Genomic DNA, 20,332 nt, shown 5'->3' on the forward strand with positions numbered 1-20,332 from the left:
CGCTATATGCACAATAACAGTCCATATATGGATCACGAAGAAGACCCATAGTCATGTGACATTCCAGGACGTCACTGATACAGAAAGTAGCTGACAGAGATCGCTGTAACATGCAGATAAAGATGTTTTGAAGACAATAAACATGATTGCAATGATATTTGAGTTACCTGTGTTCTTCAAGCCATGCCAGGTATTTCATAATAATAGATTATATTTATAATGTAATGCTAATCGATATAGATTTCATCATCGTGCAGAACACTATAAATAATACATTTTCTGTCGGATTTTTTTTTTATCTGAAGCCAAATTAGATCACAGAAGATTATTTAAAACACTCGACTTGCGTTATAAAGTAAGTTTGGAGCACAAACATGGTTTTAATCTCATAAATGGTCGTGTATTGATGGTGCGCTAAGCTAACATGCTAGCTAGCCCAGGTGCACCTGCCACCAGCAGTTATTGTTTTATGATTTTTTTCTAAATAGGAATGCTTACTGAAATGTTTCAGTGCATTTGATACCAGTTTCAAATATTTAGTGAGAACTTTGATAAAAGAAATTAGGGTTTGAAACCCTATGAATAGCCTGTGAATAGCCAGTCGTTAGTAGCTATAATGCAGACAAAAGAAATGCATATTTAGAGCCATAACCAGTCTGGAGAGGTGTAAATGTGTGCAGGGAGAGACTGACTCTGAATGGGGCTCGTTTGCACCACAAAATAATAGAGACAATAGACTGATTAGATGACTCAGAAGATGACTAAACATCAGTTTGCATTTTAGAGTCTAATCAAAATAAAGTAATTTGACATGATCTTGAAAAACATTTAACTAAATACAGAGTTTTAGACTTATCATTTTCAGATTTTAAATATAAAATGGTCACACATATGGCTTTAGCTGCAGTGCATTTCTAGATTCCTCCAGGGCCAACTTCAATTTTATTTTTATGAAGATGTTTCATAAAAGTAAATTTCTAATAACTTTACAAAACTTTGAAGCTATTTAAACATTTTTTTTTCATTATGACAATAATTATTTCTACATTTACAATAAACTACTAGGTGTCAGCTTTCAAATGAGATCATACTTGTGCTTTTAGTGCAAAGGGTTCATGAACTGTATCTGTTTAAGTTTGGGTATGCCATTTCTGGGGATTTTTCAAAAGTGGCCTTGAAGGTTAACAGGTTAAATCTCTGCTGCTCATGGGAAAAGTTGACACACACCAAGGTTCCATGGTGTAATGGTGAGCACTCTGGGCTCTGAATCCAGCGATCCGAGTTCAAATCTCGGTGGGACCTGCTTTTGCCAGGAATGTGTGCAGTACCTCGTTTGAAAAAACTTTTTCGGCAGCACTGAGCCGCAAGAGCTCATCTAGGTAGTGCTCCTTGAAGGGGGGCGTAAAAAGGATGGACAGCACTGGAGAATGCAGGCATCGATCCCACTACCTCTCGCATGCTAAGCAAGCGCTCTACCATTTGAGCTAATTCCCCTCGATGATGGAGAGAAGGTGTCCATCGCTCTCAAAGACAAAGACGAGGCGCGATCCCTAGCACGTGTGCAAGTGCTGCAGCGTGATTTTCTCATTTTCTCTTTGGGACCTTCGCTCTGCTCTTCTCGAAAATGACGGGCGGTCTCCCAGACATCCTTGCTGGCTAAACCGCACAGGTACCTGGCCTAAATAGCTCAGTTGGGAGAGTGTTAGATTGAAGATCTAAAGGTCCCTGGTTCAATCCTGGGTTTCGGCAGAGGAACCACGTCCGCCTCTTTTGCGCATCATCATCACAACCATTACACCATAGAACCAACACACCCTGCTTGCTGGCTGTCTGAGAGCCATATAGCGATGAGGCTAGGTGGAATCATGTAGAGTAAAAGAGGCAGACGTGGTTCCTCTGCCGAAACCCGGGATTGAACCAGGGACCTTTAGATTTTCAGTCTACCTCTCACATGCTAAGCGAGCGCTCTACCATTTGAGCTACTTCCCCTTTGCTTTTAATCTCTTCAGCCAGATTTCAGAGCGATCTGGATTCTGCTTTTGCCAGGAATGTGTGCAGTACCTCGTTCGAAAAAACATTTTCTGCAGCACTGAGCCGCAAGAGCTCATCTAGGGAGTGCCCCTTGAAGGGGGGCGTAAAAAGGATGGACAGCACTGGAGAATGCAGGCATCGATCCCGCTAACTCTCGCTTGCGCCTACTGCTTCCTACCGATTGAGCCAAAGTAAGCCCAAAGTAAGCCCACGTGAGCCAATCGTGTTTCTCTGCTGTGGCTTACTTTTGACCAATCGCGTTCTCTCCTGTGGCTTACTTTTGACCAATCGTGTTTCTCTCCTGTGGCTTACTTTTGACCAATCGCCTTTCTCTCCTGTGGCTTACTTTTGACCAATCACGTTTCTCTCCTGGCTCTGCTCCTGTGGCTTACTTTTGACCAATCGGCGACCGCTATTATTATCGTCATCTTTGCAATCTTTGCAACAGGTAAGTCTATTCTTCACGACTGTATAATCGATCATTATTTATTCATAAACAGTGTTTGTTTTTAGACAATTAAACATGCAAATAAAGCTAGCTAGCGTGTAATATCACACGTTTTCTTCTGTACATGTGAACCTGCAACTTTACCATGATATACAGTAAAAAACATGTCACTACTGTCAAGATAATTAGCCGACCGCTAATTAAGCTATATCCTCCTTAAACCATTTTTTTGTTGTTGTTAATTTAGTATTTTTTGTGTCATTCATTACATTATTTTGAGCACAAGAAGATTTTTACTAAAACCTTTAAAAAAAAGTTTAATTCATATATGTTATACTATAATATGTTATACACCAGTATACATATTTATGTTATCTTTTTAAATACTATGTTATACATATTTAAAAAGACATGAATAGGCAAAAACAAGTGTTTTTTTGTTTCAACAAATGATTCTCAACTATGTTATAAAAGATATACCAAAACGATTTGATATACCATTTTAAGTTTTAGATCTGTTTGATGATCATATTATTATGAATTGTCATAAACGCCTTTATGTTATATTTGGTGTTTCTTAGTAATCTCTGCCACAAAAGCTAAACAAAACAAAATGATTTAAGCATGGCATGATACCAGCAAGATTGTACCAAGAAGTGTTATTTATTTTCTTATTAATAAGTTCATCACACTATTTACAATTTGTACACAAGGCAATTCAAAGTGATTCACAGTTGTATAAAAAACAATAATGCTTATGCTCATAATAATAATAATCATTAATTATTATAATATTATAATAATTAATTACATAAAAAACAAATGCTGTAGTAAAATACTTTCAGTTGGAATATGACAGCTATGTAACGTTCTGTTTATGCCTGTGTCCTTTCAGATTATGTATGCATACCCGTTTTTACGAAGAACCTCTGAGGGTCGACTCCTTATGGGGCCAACTGAGGAGGCCAATAGGAGGGAGATCGTGTTGGCAGGGAGGGCCAGGTGTAAGGAGGAGGTCCTGGCTGAGGCCACTGCCTTTGTGAGGCAGAATGGAGGGAATCCTGGAGACCAGTTCCTGGTTCTGGCTCACTGCAAGATCCAGTTTGGGAAACACCAGGGTCAGAGGTTCCTGTGGCTGCTGGAGAACTCACTGGGGTATGCCTGCTATCTGGTCAGCAGCATTTTGGGGGAGGAGGAGAGGGACAACCCGCTGTCGGCCAACAAACACCTGTTCCTCAGATACACCTCGCAGATCAGGGAGGTAGGCGAGGCTGTGGAGGTGTATCAGAAAAAACAGGCCATGCTGCAGGAGGCCCAGAGGACAGGAGACTCTGGATGTCTGATGGTGGAGTTTTGGGATTTTAAGGGTAGGTCAATGAAGGAGGTGTATGAGGACCCAAGCAAGGAGGCCCAGTTTCTCATCACCTACCTGAAGAAGGCAAAGGCCAGGCCTAACACCAATATGGCCCTTTTCAAAGCAGACGTGCTGAAGAGGCAGGCTCCAGCCCACGTGCCCGCCACCACCACTGTGCCCCCTGCATCTGTCCTCACTGCTGCTGTGCCCACTGCCACTGTGTCTGTTCCTCCTCCACCTACTGCCACTAAGAACAGGCCACTGCTGGCGACCAATGTGAAGGCCCTGTTGGCGCGGGGGAAGCATTTATCTGCTTCGCAGCTGGCACAAAAGATTTTGTCTCCAGCCAAACCCTGTAAGTGATTGCAAGCTTTAAAATCATTACAGTATATATTATGCAGTATATATGTCTAACGAAAATACGTGTTCAACAGCTGCAGGACCACGTGTACCTCCTGCGTCTGAGTCCGCAGCCCGGAGACAGCTCTTTACATGTGGTGAGTATCACTTAACGCATACAAGTGTGTTGGTGACATGTGCTTAGTGTTTTATGTTATTTTACAGACTCTGCTGCTATGGATTTTTTTGAGGAGGAAGATGACCTGGAGATGGCAACTGTAGCCTCGCAAGCTGAGGAACAACTTCCTCAAGGTATGTAAATCTTAAACAATATTTTACAAACAATTACAAATAAAACAAAACTGTATTTTTTAAATGACATATTATTTTATTTCACAACACAGAGGAATGGCACTTCTCAGGTGTCAATCTACATCCACTCTTTGAGTGAACATCCTCAAAGGAAAAAAGAGAATTTAAAGGTGTATGTAAAAGGTTTTATTTCATTTTTTATCGTAATCACTGACTAAAGCTCATTCTTGTCATCTGACACTTCCCCCACTCCCCTTGGAATAAGTGGCTGTTGTAGTGTTTGGTCTGCTTCGCTTCACACTTGGCTGATCCCATTTTTTTTCTTCTTGTATTTCTTCTAATGGTGCTTGGATGAAAAACAGGATGATTTTCACTGCTTCCTTCCATCTTTTCATCATCATGTCGTCTCTCTACTAATCATACATGCTTTGCAGTAAACCTTGTAATCGCAGTAGCTGTCCAGCAGAGCCGAGAAAGTCATGCAGTGAAAGTCTAAAACAATAAGATAATTTTGTTGTGTTTTTTTATGCTCCAGCCACTGCATGCTCGAGAGGCCCTGCTCCTGCCCCGGCTCGTGCTACTGCCCCTGCTCCTGCCCCTTATCCTGCTCCTCCAGCATTGTGGACCCCTGGCCAGGTGTCCCAGTCGCCTGCAGAGCTTCCTGTCCACTGGAAAGAGCAACTCCCATCTTTCCAGCAGGACTGGATCAGGAAGACTCTGTTCAGGGCCAACATAAAAACAGGGAAGCCTGAGCTGACGCCACATCCCAACTTCTGGTGGTATCCTCCCCAGCCCCCGACCGTCTTCACCCAGCCCCCTACTTCTCCTGATATCTTCTTCTGCCGCCCTCTGTTCCTCTGGATGCCGCTGAAGATGTGGTCCATTCCACTTGTCTGTGTCCAGCCAGCCTGCAATAACCACAAGCTGACAGCTGCTGGCCTTTATCGCACTCTGCGCAAGGTCCTGGACATAGACTGGTGGTATGACATGGCCACAGAGTATGTGGAGTGGAAATGGTGCAAGAAGAATTATCCAGCCTGGTCTGAAGACATCCTGGGACAGCTCGACATGGGACACCGCAGAAAATTCCCCGCCATTCTGACATACAGGTAGAACACATTCATATTTAGAGCAATGCACTGTAATTTGTTGTACTGTATAAAATCAAATACGTTGATTTACTGATATTAACATTGAAATAATAAGATGTGGCACTGAACAGAATTATTTGACTGTCTGTAGGTACTCGTGTGACTACCGTGTAGTCATAATGATGTGGGAGAGGACCCGGGGCAACAGTGTCACACAGCTTCACAAAAAGCTGCAGGAGCAACACACCTCAGCGTGGTCACAGCGGACGCTGGAGTACCTCACTGTCTGTGAGCCCTTCACAGACTCCTCCATCGTTGAGTCTCCACTCTTTTCTGCGCCCCCGCCCCTCCCACCCATCCCCAAACCCAAGTGGCTGTTGTCTGTGTATGCCAGGGACGTCCTCTCGTGGCTACCTGAGGTCAAGGCCAAAATAACCTCAGTCTTTGGCTCTGTCCTCAAGATGGACTCCACCAAAAAGGTATAACAAGTCAAGTTTGAGTAATAATAATTGTTATTATCTTAAATTTTTCTGACATTTGTTTATTCTACTGTATTTTTTTTTTTTACATAGGTCACCAAAAAACTGGCCGGCGCTGCTGCCAACACTGCTGGTTCATGCACTAATGTAGGCAATGAGCACGGCCAGGTGTTGGTGTCAGTCCTCACAGCGGCAGAGGGGCATGGATTGTGGCCCATGGCGGTGGGTCTCATGAAGAGGTACAGGGAGGCAGGAGTGGCACCACCCGCCGTCATGTATGTGGACAGAGACTGCTGCAGCCCACACGCGCACAGACAGTCGCAGGTCAGAGCCATGTTCATAGAGTGGGATGAGCTCCAAGTGCGCCTAGACATTTGGTACTTCATGCGGCGCTTTGCAGCAGGTGTCATCACGGAGGCTCATCAGCTCTACGGCACCTTCATGGCTCGGCTTTCCAGGAGCATCTTTGAGCTGGATCCAGATGATGTCGCTGCTCTACGGTTGGCCAAACAGGGGGAGTTACAGTCCAGAGGAGTTGGTCCAGTCTCAGAGAAGGCTCTGGATAAGCTGATCACCAGGAAGGAGTTGGCACTGCACTGTCGCTAGCGGACCAGAGGAGTGGAGGAGACCACCTGGAGGATCAAGGCGCTCATTGATGAGATGGACAGTGAGCAGGGGAGGGACACTCTGGGTGTACCACTGCTGGACCACGAGCGAATCCAACAGGTCTGGATAGACCTGCAGAGGCACATCGCCTGTATTCAGGACCCAAAGGGCTTCCCTCTGTACCAGAAGACAGACACACTGAAGAAGGGTGGTGTGGAGCTCAGCTGCTATCGCTGTGCTCGTGGCTCCACCTCCTTGGAGTCTTTCCACCTCCATTTAAATCGCTTCATCCCAGTTAGGTTATAACTTTTATAACCTGCAAAAACTTTAAACTTTTATAACCTATTCTGCCATACTGAATACATAGATAACTAATATTTGACTTTATTTGACCTGTAGGGACCAGTGCCAGTGATGCGCATTTCCAGGCCTATCTCCTGGAAGACCTGATGCGCTGGAACCAGGACCGGATGGATGAAGCAGTGAGGGGAAAGACTGACCTGAGGACCTACAGTAGCGTTGAGAGGGAGGCAATGTACCGGCTCAGCCGCAAAGTGCTGAAGATGTCCCTGGATGATCGCTACCAGCCTCCAGGGGCTTACACAGGTGAGAATTATTCATGTTATCTCAAACAAAAGATTATAAATTATACAGGTGTTTGAGTGTATATTTTTTATATTGTATTTCATATAATTCAACTATTGTTGGTGTTATTTCTACTTTGTTTAATTTAGGCTTAATTTGACCCTTTATAGCCTTATTTCTTTGCTTTCTTTTGCTAAAGTGAATTTGCTTTATTTTGCATTTATGCTTATTATCTTCTTGTTTAGTATTTTAATTTTTTGATCTGTTAAATTGCGTAAAGCCTACAAATGATCAAACTTTGAAAAGTTTGATTGTTTTTTTTGTTTCAGTTTGTTATGGACAAATAGCCACTACAGCTATAATAATGTGAATGTGCTTTGTATGTGTGTTCTTTTGCAGGGGAGCTGCTGGGTATGGAGTATCTGTACAGTCAGTCTGGGAAATCCCTGACTGTTATGGATAACCAAGAAGAGGAGGATCGGCTAGTGGAGCAGATGACTGATGAGGTGGTGCAGGACGAAGGCTTTGTTGAGGAGGAAACTGAGGACATCACAGTGCCAGTCCTCTATGACCCCATTGAGCCTGTCCCAGTCCACAGCAGCAGCGGCCCCCAGGCCTTCAACCCCTGTCCCTCTGCACCAGGACCATCCTCACTACAGCCACCCACAGGACTGCAGCGCCCTGCCCAGCCTCCTCTGCAGTCTCCTACTCTGCGCCCTGCCCAGCCTCCTCTGCAGTCTCCTTCTCTGCGCCCTGCCCAGCCTCCTCTGCAGTCTCCTCCTCTGTGCCCTGCCCAGCCTCCTCTGCAGTCTCCTCCTCTGCGCCCTGCTCAGCCTCCTCTGCAGTCTCCTCCACAGCCTTCTGTCCAGCCAAGTGCTGCCTCTGCTCCTGCAACATCAACTGGGTCCAGTGTTGCAGACCAGGCTCCTGTAAGTAAGCTTCTCATTATTAGTTTCTATTTGCTTTTACACTCAGACATTTAACATGCTGTGTATTGTTATTGTAATACTTTCCTGCAGGCTCCTGTTCTTGGACCCGATTGCGTTGCAGGCTGGGATAAGGTGCAGGATCTGGCTGAGTACCTGGTGTCCCTCCGTCAGGCACTCTACCTGGACGAGCAGCAGGTCACAGAGGTCATCCGTCTGTGGACTGCTCTTCCTGATGGGGACAAGAGGAAGATCCACTATCAGCCCAGACACCAGCCCAAACTGACCCACGGACGCTTCAAGGCTCCGAAAAACACAGGAGTGACACCGTTTGTGGACAGTGTGAAGAGGTGCCTGATTGGTCATCCTGGGGGGCCAGCTCAGTGGCCCAGCACCAGTCGCTTAGTTGAGGCCATGTGTATCAAACTGTGTGCACTTCACAAGTCCCCAACTAAGAAGAATGGAGTCCGTCTTCCTCGTTGGACTAAGGTGCTCACGGATTACCACCACCTCCGAGACCTGGTGCTGAACTGCCAAACTATGATGGAGGCCACGTCACTTCAGCTGTTTATGCTGAATCAGAGGACTCTCACTCAGTGGTAAGCATGGTTTTACATTGACATTTGAAAGAAAGGGATAGCAGTTATTTATTATGAATACATTTTTTGATTGCAGGTTTAATCGAAGGGAGAACACCCAGGAAGGTACTGTCCTTACCCAGGGCCTTGCTGCAGAAGACCGCATCGCTGTGGCCAGCTCACAGCTTCCTGCTCCGCGGGAAGAGCTGGATGAGGCTCCCTCCACAACAGGGGCCCGGCACGGGTTTGTCCTTCCTCCTAACAGAGCGGGACAGGCTCCTAAGCTACGGCCGGGCAGACGACCTGCCAGTGCTGCAATTGTGAGGCCAATTACCCCAGCAGCTCCTACTCCTCCCCCAGTTCCTGTGCCACTGCCCCTGTTCATTTTATTGAACACTGCGCCCACGCTGCTGGCAGCTGGTGCAGGTGGCGCTTCAGCTGCTCCTCTCCTGCCTCCAACTCCAGTGTTTCCTGACGTGCGAGAGGCTCCTGCTCCCACTGCCCCGGTGTCTGTGTCCCGCTTCACTCAGAGGAACAGACGACGCAGGGCAGAAGAGGAGGCCAGTGGAGCCCACAAAAGGAAATATGTCCGTGAAGTGGCATATAACAAATGCTCTAAGTGTGGCAAGCCCAAAACCAAGGAGTTCGGCCACAGCCGCTTCAGCAGTGCCACGTTTTGCCCGGGTGTCTCTGGTGGCAAATCTTTAGAGGAGTGGCTGGTAGAACAGCGCCAGCAGAAAAAAACCTGGACAGCCACCTCCATGATAAAAATCTTCCAACACAGAAAAAAGATTGTTTGTAAATATCTGTAAATAAATATCTATGTGTAAATACAGTTATGTTCTTTTTTCTCTCTCAATCTTTCTGTAATGTCTTGTTTGTTTAATTTATATTACAGAATGTTCTATTCTATTTCTACATTGTTAGTTGTTTATTGTTGTTCATTAATGTCTTGTAGTTTTAGTAAAATAAATACTGTTCAAACTCTTATTCATTGTGCTGCTTTTAATTGCCTTGGGACTGGAATGTGCAAACTGTACATGGGCCCACCCACTCTTTCATAGAGTATACATTGTATATAACACATATATTGTGTGTATGTCCATATATTTATGTGTGTGTGTACTTATTTCAATATTTGTGTGTATTCATTTTAATAAAAAAAATTACATTTCGATATTTGTGTGCATTTGTGTGTATAAAACATTTGAAGTGTCCTAAAATAAATCACATCAATCACATCAATCAATCCCACACACAAAAAACACATATTTGAATAAACATTTGTATTAGTTTTATTAAACCATAAATGTAATATGCTTTTTTTTAAATAATATACACAATTAATATCAATCAATATAATGATATGTCACATTGATAACCAAGTGAAGGCGAATGCGCAGTTGATCACACACTAGTCGCGCAGAACAGGGGTTCGAGCCCAGCCCGCGGAGTGTGACTTGTTTCACATGTAACTAAAACTCTTCCATAACATACAGGAATGTAGCCCGAATATTGTTGCAGGGCAAATTTGTGCGTTTTTTCACATTTTCTGCGTCCTTTTCGCTTGCGTGCGGGGCGCAAAGATTGGACCCCTTCTTTTGCGCAGCGAGCACTCTACCATTTGAGCTAATTCCCCTCGATGATGGCAAGAAGGTGTCCATCGCTCTCAAAGACAAAGACGAGGCGCGATCCCTAGCATGTGTGCAGGTGCTGCAGCGTGATTTCCAATGACCACAAAAAAAGAGGCCGCATTTCCTCTGTGCTGGCTACTTTGCACTGGCTACCTTTTAATTGTAGATTTAATCAAAAAATTGCGCTTTAAGCCATGCAAGCTGAAATGTTTGCGGCCCGGCAGCAGCAGGGAGGAAGTAGGTTTCGGCTCGTTGGTCTAGGGGTATGATTCTCGCTTAGGGTGCGAGAGGTCCCGGGTTCAAATCCCGGACGAGCCCATTATTAGGCTTTGCTTTTAATCTCTTCAGCGTGATTAGGGCAACCAGGATATTTCTGAGAAATTGGGGATAAAATGTGCCAGAGAGAGGCCGGTTAGCTCAGTTGGTTAGAGCGTGGTGCTAATAACGCTAAGGTCACGGGTTCGATCCCCGTACGGGCCACTCATTTTCTCTCTGGGAGCTTCGCTCTGCTCTTCTCGAAAATGACGGGCGGTCTCCCAGACATGCCTGCTGGCTAAACTGAACAAAAAACTTGGCGAAATAGCTCAGTTGGGAGAGCGTTAGACTGAAGATCTAAAGGTCCCTGGTTCAATCCCGCGTTTCGGCAGAGGAAGCACGTCCGCCTCTTTTAGTGTACCTGATTCCACCTAGCCTCATCGCTCACCCTCTCAGACAGCCAGCTAGCAGGGTCTGTTGGTTCCATGGTGTAATGGTTAGCACTCTGGGCTTTGAATCCAGCGATCCGAGTTCAAATCTCGGTGGAACCTTTTTAGGTTCTTTGCGGATGGGAGGGAAAAAACAGAGGTGATGCGCAACTGCTGACGTGGCAGTGAAATTGGCACTCTCAAACCAAGCTTCATTTGCTCCTTGCTATTGCAAGGAGCCGCACTGAGCCGCAAGAGCTCATCTAGGGAGGGCCCCTTGAAGGGGGGCGTAAAAAGGATGGACAGCACTGGAGAATGCAGGCATCGATCCCGCTACGTCACGCATGCTAAGCTAGCGCCCTACCATTTGGAGAGAAGGTGTCCATCGTTCTCAAAGACAAAGACGAGGCGCGATCCTTACCAATGACCACAAAAAAGAGGCCGCATTTCCTCTGTGCTGGCAACTTTGCACTGGCTACCTTTTAATTGTAGATTTAATTGAAAAATTGCGCTTTAAGCCATGCAAGCTGAAATGTTTGCGGCCCGGCAGCAGCAGGGAGGACGTATGTTTCGGCTCGTTGGTCTAGGGGTATGATTCTCGCTTAGGGTGCGAGAGGTCCTGGGTTCAAATCCTGGACGAACCCATTATTAGATTTTGCTTTTAGTTCAAAGTTTGTTTTTATTGATTTTTACAATATAAATCACATTCACAATCCCCCACCCCTCACCATCCAATTTAAGAATGATGCCCATACTATCCATTACTTCAAAATGGAATTGTAAGAACCGAGCATACATACAATATTTACAAACATGCTAACAAATATAAACCTCCAACCAAATCCATAAAAAAATTAAAAAAATTAAAGAATTAAAAAACGAAAAAAAATAAAAACAATAGTAGTGGCATTATTCAAATAGACGTATCGACATAGTCAAGAAAAGATCGCCACATCTTAAAAAATTGTTTTTCTGATCCTCTCAGGGAATATCTAATTTTTTCGAGGCAGAGACAGGACATCATATCTCTAATCCATTGAGTATGAGTGGGTGGCAAGGGATCTTTCCACTTTAATAATATTGCTCTACGTGCAAGTAGGGAAGAGAAAGCAAGGACTTTACACATTGATGCTGACAACCATACGTCCTCTGGGGCAACTCCAAATAATGCCACCAGAGGTTCTGGCTCTAATCTATGCTGAAGAACCACAGAAAGGGTGTGAAATATCGAACGCCAGTAACGCTCTAATCTGGGGCATGTCCAGAAAATGTGAGTTAACGTTCCCTCGGTACATTGACATCTATTGAACATAGGGCTAGTACCAGGAAACATTCGAGCTAGTTGAACTTTGGATATATGAGCTCTGTGTACAACTTTAAACTGTATAAGTGAATGCCGAGCACACATTGACGTTGAGTGGACCTGTTTAAGGACACAGTTCCAGGTGTCTTCGGAGAGTGGTCTGTTAAGGTCTTCTTCCCAAGCTCCCTTAATGTTATCCAGGGATGAAGATGCCAGATTGATAATTAAATTGTAAATAGTAGCAATTGAGCCCTCTGCCAATGTATTACATTAAAGGAACCTATCCAAAGGATTTTCGGAGGGCATCGCTGGGAAGTCTGGTATAAGTGACTTAACGTAATGTCTTACTTGCAAGACTCTAAAGAAATCTGACTTGGTAAGACCAAAACGTGATACCAATTGTTCAAAGGAAGCAAATACATTATCCAAAAATAAGTCTTTGAAACATTTTATCCCCTTTTGAGAAAAACTATTGAATGAACCATCCTGCATTGAGGGCGAAAAAAAATGATTACGGAACACAGGGCTAAGAAGAGAGGGGTCCCTAAAACCAAATGATTTCCTGAATTGGATCCAAATCCTCAACGAGTGTTTCACCACTGGGCAATCGACCGGAATATAAGAGGTAGACTGTAGTTTAGATGCAAGCATTTATTTCCATGTCCACCCAGGACGGTCTATTGGGCAAAAGGTGATAATGCCACCAATAAAGTGTATTTCGTATGTTAGCTGCCCAGTAGTAAAACTTAAAATTGGGTAAGGACATACCACCATTGCATCTAGGCCTCTGAAGGTGTGCTTTGCGTAAGCGAGTGTGCTTACCATTCCAAATAAAAGAAGAGATAACAGAGTCCAAAGACTTAAAAAAAGACAGGGGAATAAATAAAGGTAAACACTGAAAGAGATAAAGAAATTTAGGAAGCACCACCATTTTAATAGAATTAATGCGCCCAATGAGAGAAATCTTTATAGGGGACCATTTAGAGAGATCTTTCTTAATCCGTTCAAGAAGCATGCCAAAATTATGTTTAAGAAGATGCTTATGATGGCGAGTGATACAGACCCCAAGATAAGTGAACTTATTTTTTGCTAGTTTCAGTGGTATGTTTGAATACTGTAGTTGTGTAACTACCTCGTTAATTGGGAAAAATTCACTCTTGTGCAGATTAAGCCTATAACCAGAAAACCGACCAAAATTCTCAATCAAGGATAGAGCTGCGGGTAAAGAAGTTTGTGGATTTGACATAAAAAGCAGTAGATCGTCTGCATATAGAGTTACCTTATGGACGGTCTCACCACGGGTAATTCCAGTGATCTGCGGACTCTGGCGTAGGGCGATTGCTAAAGGCTCAATAGCTAGGGCAAATATTAGTGGGCTTAGCGGACAGCCCTGTCGAGTGCCGCGGTGCAAGTTAAATGGCCTAGAGTGCAGACCATTGCTTAGGACTACTGCAGAAGGGGTACTATAGAGTAATTTAATCCAAGAGAGAAGGATCGGGCCAAATCCAAATTTTTCCAAAACTAAAAAAAGGTACTCCCACTCAACCCTGTCAAACGCCTTCTCTGCATCTACAGAAACAACACATTCTGGGATGGCCTGGTTCAGAGAGTATACCACATTGAGTAAGCGGCGGATATTAAAAAATGATTGACGATTCTTTATGAACCCTGTTTGATCAGGAAAGACGATAGTGGGGAGGACATCTTCAAGTCTAGAGGCAAGCACCTTCGCTAAAATTTTAACGTCGCAGTTGAGCAAAGAAATTGGCCTATAAGACGCACAGTCTAAGGGGTCTTTATCCTTTTTGAGTAATAAAGAGATACAGGCTTGATTTAACGTTGGGGAAAGAGTCCCAGTCTTAAGAGACTCAGAAAAAACAGATGTCAAAAAAGGAACATGTTGAACTGAGAATTTTTTATAGAATTCTGACGGAAAGCCGTCAGGTCCCGGGGTTTTGCCAGATTGTAGAGATGAGATAGCAGCCGCCATTTCCTCCTGAGTAATCGGTACTTCTAAAAGGTTACGAACATCCAAGGATAACGTGGGGACATTTAGTCGGTCGAGAAAATCTTCGATATCCCCCTGCGAAGAGGAGTCAGATGTATACAAAGTAGAATAAAAATCTCTAAACTTGTCATTAATAGTATTTGGATCAGTTGTGACCTCCCCGTTATCTAGACGAAGACCATTTATAATTTGTTTTGCACGTAGCCCTCGCAGCTTATTAGCTAAAACTTTCCCGGATTTCTCCCCACTTTCATAAAAAACACTCCTAGTTCTTCTCAAAAGGCCCTCTATCTCATTGGTTGAAAGCAAGTCAAGCTCTGATTTAAGTTTAAGACGTTTATTATACAGATCTGGCGTGGGAGACCTAGCATATTGTTCATCTAACTTTGAAATATCATTAGCGAGTAAGATTTGTTTTTCTTTAGAGAGCTTCCTTTTATTAGCAACATATGAAATAATGTGGCCTCTAATATATGCCTTAAGGGCCTCCCACACTGTTGAATCTGAAATGTCTACTGATTTATTAACGCTTAGAAAAAAAGGAATTTGGTCAGCAACAAAGGAAACAAAATTATCATCTGCCAAGAGTGAAGTATTGAAACGCCAGTTCCTCCTAGGGGAAGGCAAATTCAGAAAGGTCAAATCAAGAGTAAGAGGAACATGGTCCGATATAATACTACTTTGATATGCACAAGACTGAACTCTAGAAATTAAATCGTTATCCAGCATAAAGTAATCAATCCGGGAATAAGAGTGATGAACATTTGAAAAAAAAGAATATTAGGCTTTGCTTTTAATCTCTTCAGCCTGATTAGTGCAACCAGGATATTTCTGAAAAATTGGGGATAAAATGTGCCAGAGAGAGGCCGGTTACCTCAGTTGGTTAGAGCGTGGTGCTAATAACGCCAAAGTCGCGGGTTCGGTCCCTGTACGGGCCACTCACTTTCTCTCTGGGACCTTCGCTCTGCTCTTCTCGAAAATGACGGGCGGTCTCCCAGACATCCCTGCTGGCTAAACCGCACAAGTATCTGACCGAAATAGCTCAGTTGGGAGAGGGCTTAAAAAGCAAAGACTTCATTTGCTCCTTGCTATCGTGCTTCTGGACTCAATGACTTAAATCTCTGATGCTCATGGGAAAAGTTGACACACGCCAAGTTTCCATGGTATAATGGTTTGCACTCTGGGCTCTGAATCCAGCGATCCGAGTTCAAATCTCGGTGGGACCTGCTTTTGCCAGGAATGTGTGCAGTACCTCGTTCAAAAAAACTTTTTCGCCAGCACTGAGCCGCAAGAGCTCATCTAGGGAGTGCCCCTTGAAGGGGGGCGTAAAAAGGATGGACAGCACTGGAGAATTTAGGCATCGATCCCGCTACCTCTCGCTTGCGCCTACTGCTTCCTACCGATTGAGCCAAAGTAAGCCCACGTGAGCCAATTGTGTTTCTCTGCTGTGGCTTACTTTTGACCAATCGCGTTCTCTCCTGTGGCTTACTTTTGACCAATCGTGTTTCTCTCCTGTGGCTTACTTTTGACCAATCGCCTTTCTCTCCTGTGGCTTACTTTTGACCAATCGCGTTTCTCTCCTGGCTCTGCTCCTGTGGCTTACTTTTGACCAATCGGCGACCGCTATTATTATCGTCATCTTTGCAATCTTTCCAACAGGTAAGTCTATTCTTCACGACTGTATAATCGATCATTATTTATTCATAAACAGTGTTTGTTTTTAGACAATTAAACATGCCAATAAAGCTAGCTAGCGTGTAATAGCATACGTTTTCTTCTGTACATGTGAACCTGCAACTTTACCATGATATACAGTAAAAAACATGTCACTACTGTCAAGATAATTAGCCGACCGCTAATTAAGCTATATCCTCCTTAAACCATTTTTTGCTGTTGTTAATTTAGTATTTTTTTGTGTCATTCATTACATTATTTTGAGCACAAGAAGATTTTTACTAAAACCTTTAAAAAAAAAAAGTTTAATTCATATATGTTATACTATACTATGTTATACACCGGTATACATATTTATGTTATCTTTTTAAATACTATGTTATACATATTTAAAAAGACATGAATAGGCAAAAACAAGTGTTTTTTGCTTCAACAAATGATTCTCAACTATGTTATAAAAGATATACCAAAATGATTTGATATACCATTTTAAGTTTTAGATCTGTTTGATAATCATATTATTATGAATTGTCATAAACGCCTTTATGTTATATTTGGTGTTTCTTAGTAATCTCTGCCACAAAAGCTAAACAAAACAAAATGATTTAAGCATGGCATGATACCAGCAAGATTGTACCAAGAAGTGTTATTTATTTTCTTACTAATAAGTTCATCACACTATTTACAATTTGTACACAAGGCAATTCAAAGTGATTCACAGTTGTATAAAAAACAATAATGCTTATGCTCATAATAATAATAATCATTAATTATTATAATATTATAATAATTAATTACATAAAAAACAAATGCTGTAGTAAAATACTTTCAGTTGGAATATGACAGCTATGTAACGTTCTGTTTATGCCTGTGTCCTTTCAGATTATGTATGCATACCCGGTTTTACGAAGAACTTCTGAGGGTCGACTCCTTATGGGGCCAACTGAGGAGGCCAATAGGAGGGAGATCGTGTTGGCAGGGAGGGCCAGGTGTAAGGAGGAGGTCCTGGCTGAGGCCACTGCCTTTGTGAGGCAGAATGGAGGGAATCCTGGAGACCAGTTCCTGGTTCTGGCTCACTGCAAGATCCAGTTTGGGAAACACCAGGGTCAGAGGTTCCTGTGGCTGCAGGAGAACTCACTGGGGTATGCCTGCTATCTGGTCAGCAGCATTTTGGGGGAGGAGGAGAGGGACAACCCGCTGTCGGGCAACAAACACCTGTTCCTCAGATACACCTCGCAGATCAGGGAGGTAGGCGAGGCTGTGGAGGTGTATCAGAAAAAACAGGCCATGCTGCAGAAGGCCCAGAGGACAGGAGACTCTGGATGTCTGATGGTGGAGTTTGGGGATTTTAAGGGTAGGTCAATGAAGGAGGTGTATGAGGACCCAAGCAAGGAGGCCCAGGCTCTCATCACCTACCTGAAGAAGGCAAAGGCCAGCCCTTACACCAATATGGCCCTTTTCAAAGCATACGTGCCGAAGAGGCAGGCTCCAGCCCACGTGCCCAACACCACTGTGCCCACTGCATCTGTCCTCACTGCTGCTGTGCCCACTGCCACTGTGTCTGTTCCTCCTCCACCTACTGCCACTAAGAACAGGCCACTGCTGGCGACCAATGTGAAGGCCCTGTTGGCGCGGGGGAAGCATTTATCTGCTTCACAGCTGGCACAAAAGATTTTGTCTCCAGCCAAACCCTGTAAGTGATTGCAAGCTTTAAAATCATTACAGTATATATTATGCAGTAAATATGTCTAACGAAAATACGTGTTCAACAGCTGCAGGACCACGTGTACCTCCTGCGTCTGAGTCCGCAGCCCGGAGACAGCTCTTTACATGTGGTGAGTATCACTTAACGCATACAAGTGTGTTGGTGACATGTGCTTAGTGTTTTATGTCATTTTACAGACTCTGCTGCTATGGATTTTTTTGAGGAGGAAGATGACCTGGAGATGTCAACTGTAGCCTCGCAAGCTGAGGAACAACTTCCTCAAGGTATGTAAATCTTAAACAATATTTTACAAACAATTACAAATAAAACAAAACAGTATTTTTTAAATGACATATTATTTTATTTCACAACACAGAGGAATGGCACTTCTCAGGTGTCAATCTACATCCACTCTTTGAGTGAACATCCTCAAAGGAAAAAAGATAATTTAAAGGTGTATGTAAAAGGTTTTATTTCATTTTTATCGTAATCACTGACTAAAGATCATTCTTGTCATCTCACACTTCCCCCACTCCCCTTGGAATAAGTGGCTGTTGTAGTGTTTGGTCTGCTTCGCTTCACACTTGGCTGATCCCATCTTTTTTTCTTCTTGTATTTCTTCTAATGGTGCTTGGATGAAAAACAGGATGATTTTCACTGCTTCCTTCCATCTTTTCATCATCATGTCGTCTCTCTACTAATCATACATGCTTTGCAGTAAACCTTGTAATCGCAGTAGCTGTCCAGCAGAGCCGAGAAAGTCATGCAGTGAAAGTCTAAAACAATAAGATAATTTTGTTGTGTTTTTTTACGCTCCAGCCACTGCAGGCTCGAGAGGCCCTGCTCCTGCCCCGGCTCGTGCTACTGCCCCTGCTCCTGCCCCTTATCCTGCTCCTCCAGCATTGTGGACCCCTGGCCAGGTGTCCCAGTCGCCTGCAGAGCTTCCTGTCCACTGGAAAGAGCAACTCCCATCTTTCCAGCAGGACTGGATCAGGAAGACTCTGTTGAGGGCCAACATAAAAACAGGGAAGCCTGAGCTGACGCCACATCCCAACTTCTGGTGGTATCCTCCCCAGCCCCCGACCGTCTTCACCCAGCCCCCTACTTCTCCTGATATCTTCTTCTGCCACCCTCTGTTCCTCTGGATGCCGCTGAAGATGTGGTCCATTCCACTTGTCTGTGTCCAGCCAGCCTGCAATAACCACAAGCTGACAGCTGCTGGCTTTTATCGCACTCTGCGCAAGGTCCTGAACATAGACGGGTGGTATGACATGGCCACAGAGTATCTGGGGTGCAAAGGGTGCAAGAAGAAGTATCCAGCCTGGTCTGAAGACATCCTGGGACAGCTCGACATGGGACACCGCAGAAAATTGCCCGCCATTTTGACATACAGGTAGAACACATTCATATTTAGAGCAATGTACTGTAATTTGTTGTACTGTATAAAATCAAATACGTTGATTTACTGATATTAACATTGAAATAATAAGATGTGGCACTGAACAGAATTATTTGACTGTCTGTAGGTACTCGTGTGACTACCGTGTAGTCATAATGATGCGGGAGAGGACCCGGGGCAACAGTGTCACACAGCTTCACAAAAAGCTGCAGGAGCAACACACCTCAGCGTGGTCACAGCGGACTCTGGAGTACCTCACTGTCTGTGAGCCCTTCACAGACTACTCCATCGTTGAGCCTCCACTCTTTTCTGCGCCCCCGCCCCTCCCACCCATCCCCAAACCCAAGTGGCTGTTGTCTGTGTATGCCAGGGACGTCCTCTCGCGGCTACCTGAGGTCAAGGCCAAAATAACCTCAGTCTTTGGCTCTGTCCTCAAGATGGACTCCACCAAAAAGGTATAAAAAGTCAAGTTTGAGTAATAATAATTGTTACTATCTTAAATTTTTCTGACATTTGTTTTTTTCTACTGTATTTTTTTTTTTTACATAGGTCACCAAAAAACTGGCCTGCGCTGCTGCCAACACTGCTGGTTGGTGCACTAATGTAGGCAATGAGCACGGCCAGGTGTTGGTGTCAGTCCTCACAGCGGCAGAGGGGCATGGATTGTGGCCCATGGCGGTTGGTCTCATGAAGAGGTACAGGGAGGCGGGAGTGGCACCACCCGCCGTCATGTATGTGGACAGAGACTGCTGCAGCCCACACGCGCACAGACAGTCGCAGGTCAGAGCCATGTTCATAGAGTGGGATGAGCTCCAAGTGCGCCTAGACATTTGGCACTTCATGCGGCGCTTTGCAGCAGGTGTCATCACGGAGGCTCATCAGCTCTGCGGCACCTTCATGGCTCGGCTTTCCAGGTGCATCTTTGAGCTGGATCCAGATGATGTCGCTGCTCTACGGTTGGCCAAACAGGGGGAGTTACAGGCCAGAGGAGTTGGTCCAGTCTCAGAGAAGGCTCTGGATAAGCTGATCACCAGGAAGGAGTTGGCACTGCACTGTCGCAAGCGGACCAGAGGAGTGGAGGAGACCACCTGGAGGATCAAGGCGTTCATTGATGAGATGGACAGTGAGAAGGGGAGGGACACTCTGGGTGTACCACTGCTGGACCACGAGCGAATCC

The 20,332-nt window shown here is 44.4% G+C and overlaps 4 non-coding genes across 4 annotated transcripts; all 4 read left to right on the forward strand.

Moving 5' to 3' along the window:
- Positions 1–1,230: 1,230 nt before the first annotated feature.
- Positions 1,231–1,302, forward strand: trnaq-cug (transfer RNA glutamine (anticodon CUG)). The gene has a single exon. It is a non-coding gene; the product is annotated as a tRNA-Gln (tRNA).
- Positions 1,303–10,629: 9,327 nt separating this feature from the next.
- Positions 10,630–10,701, forward strand: trnap-agg (transfer RNA proline (anticodon AGG)). Its single transcript has one exon. It is a non-coding gene; the product is annotated as a tRNA-Pro (tRNA).
- An 88-nt stretch (positions 10,702–10,789) lies between these two features.
- trnai-aau (transfer RNA isoleucine (anticodon AAU)) lies at positions 10,790–10,863 on the forward strand. Its single transcript has one exon. It is a non-coding gene; the product is annotated as a tRNA-Ile (tRNA).
- A 254-nt stretch (positions 10,864–11,117) lies between these two features.
- trnaq-uug (transfer RNA glutamine (anticodon UUG)) lies at positions 11,118–11,189 on the forward strand. The gene has a single exon. It is a non-coding gene; the product is annotated as a tRNA-Gln (tRNA).
- Positions 11,190–20,332: the final 9,143 nt, after the last annotated feature.

Source organism: Siphateles boraxobius, unplaced genomic scaffold (assembly GCF_051911475.1).
Source record: "Siphateles boraxobius isolate OS27281-9 unplaced genomic scaffold, OSU_SipBor_1 19, whole genome shotgun sequence".
Lineage (NCBI taxonomy): Eukaryota > Metazoa > Chordata > Actinopteri > Cypriniformes > Leuciscidae > Siphateles > Siphateles boraxobius.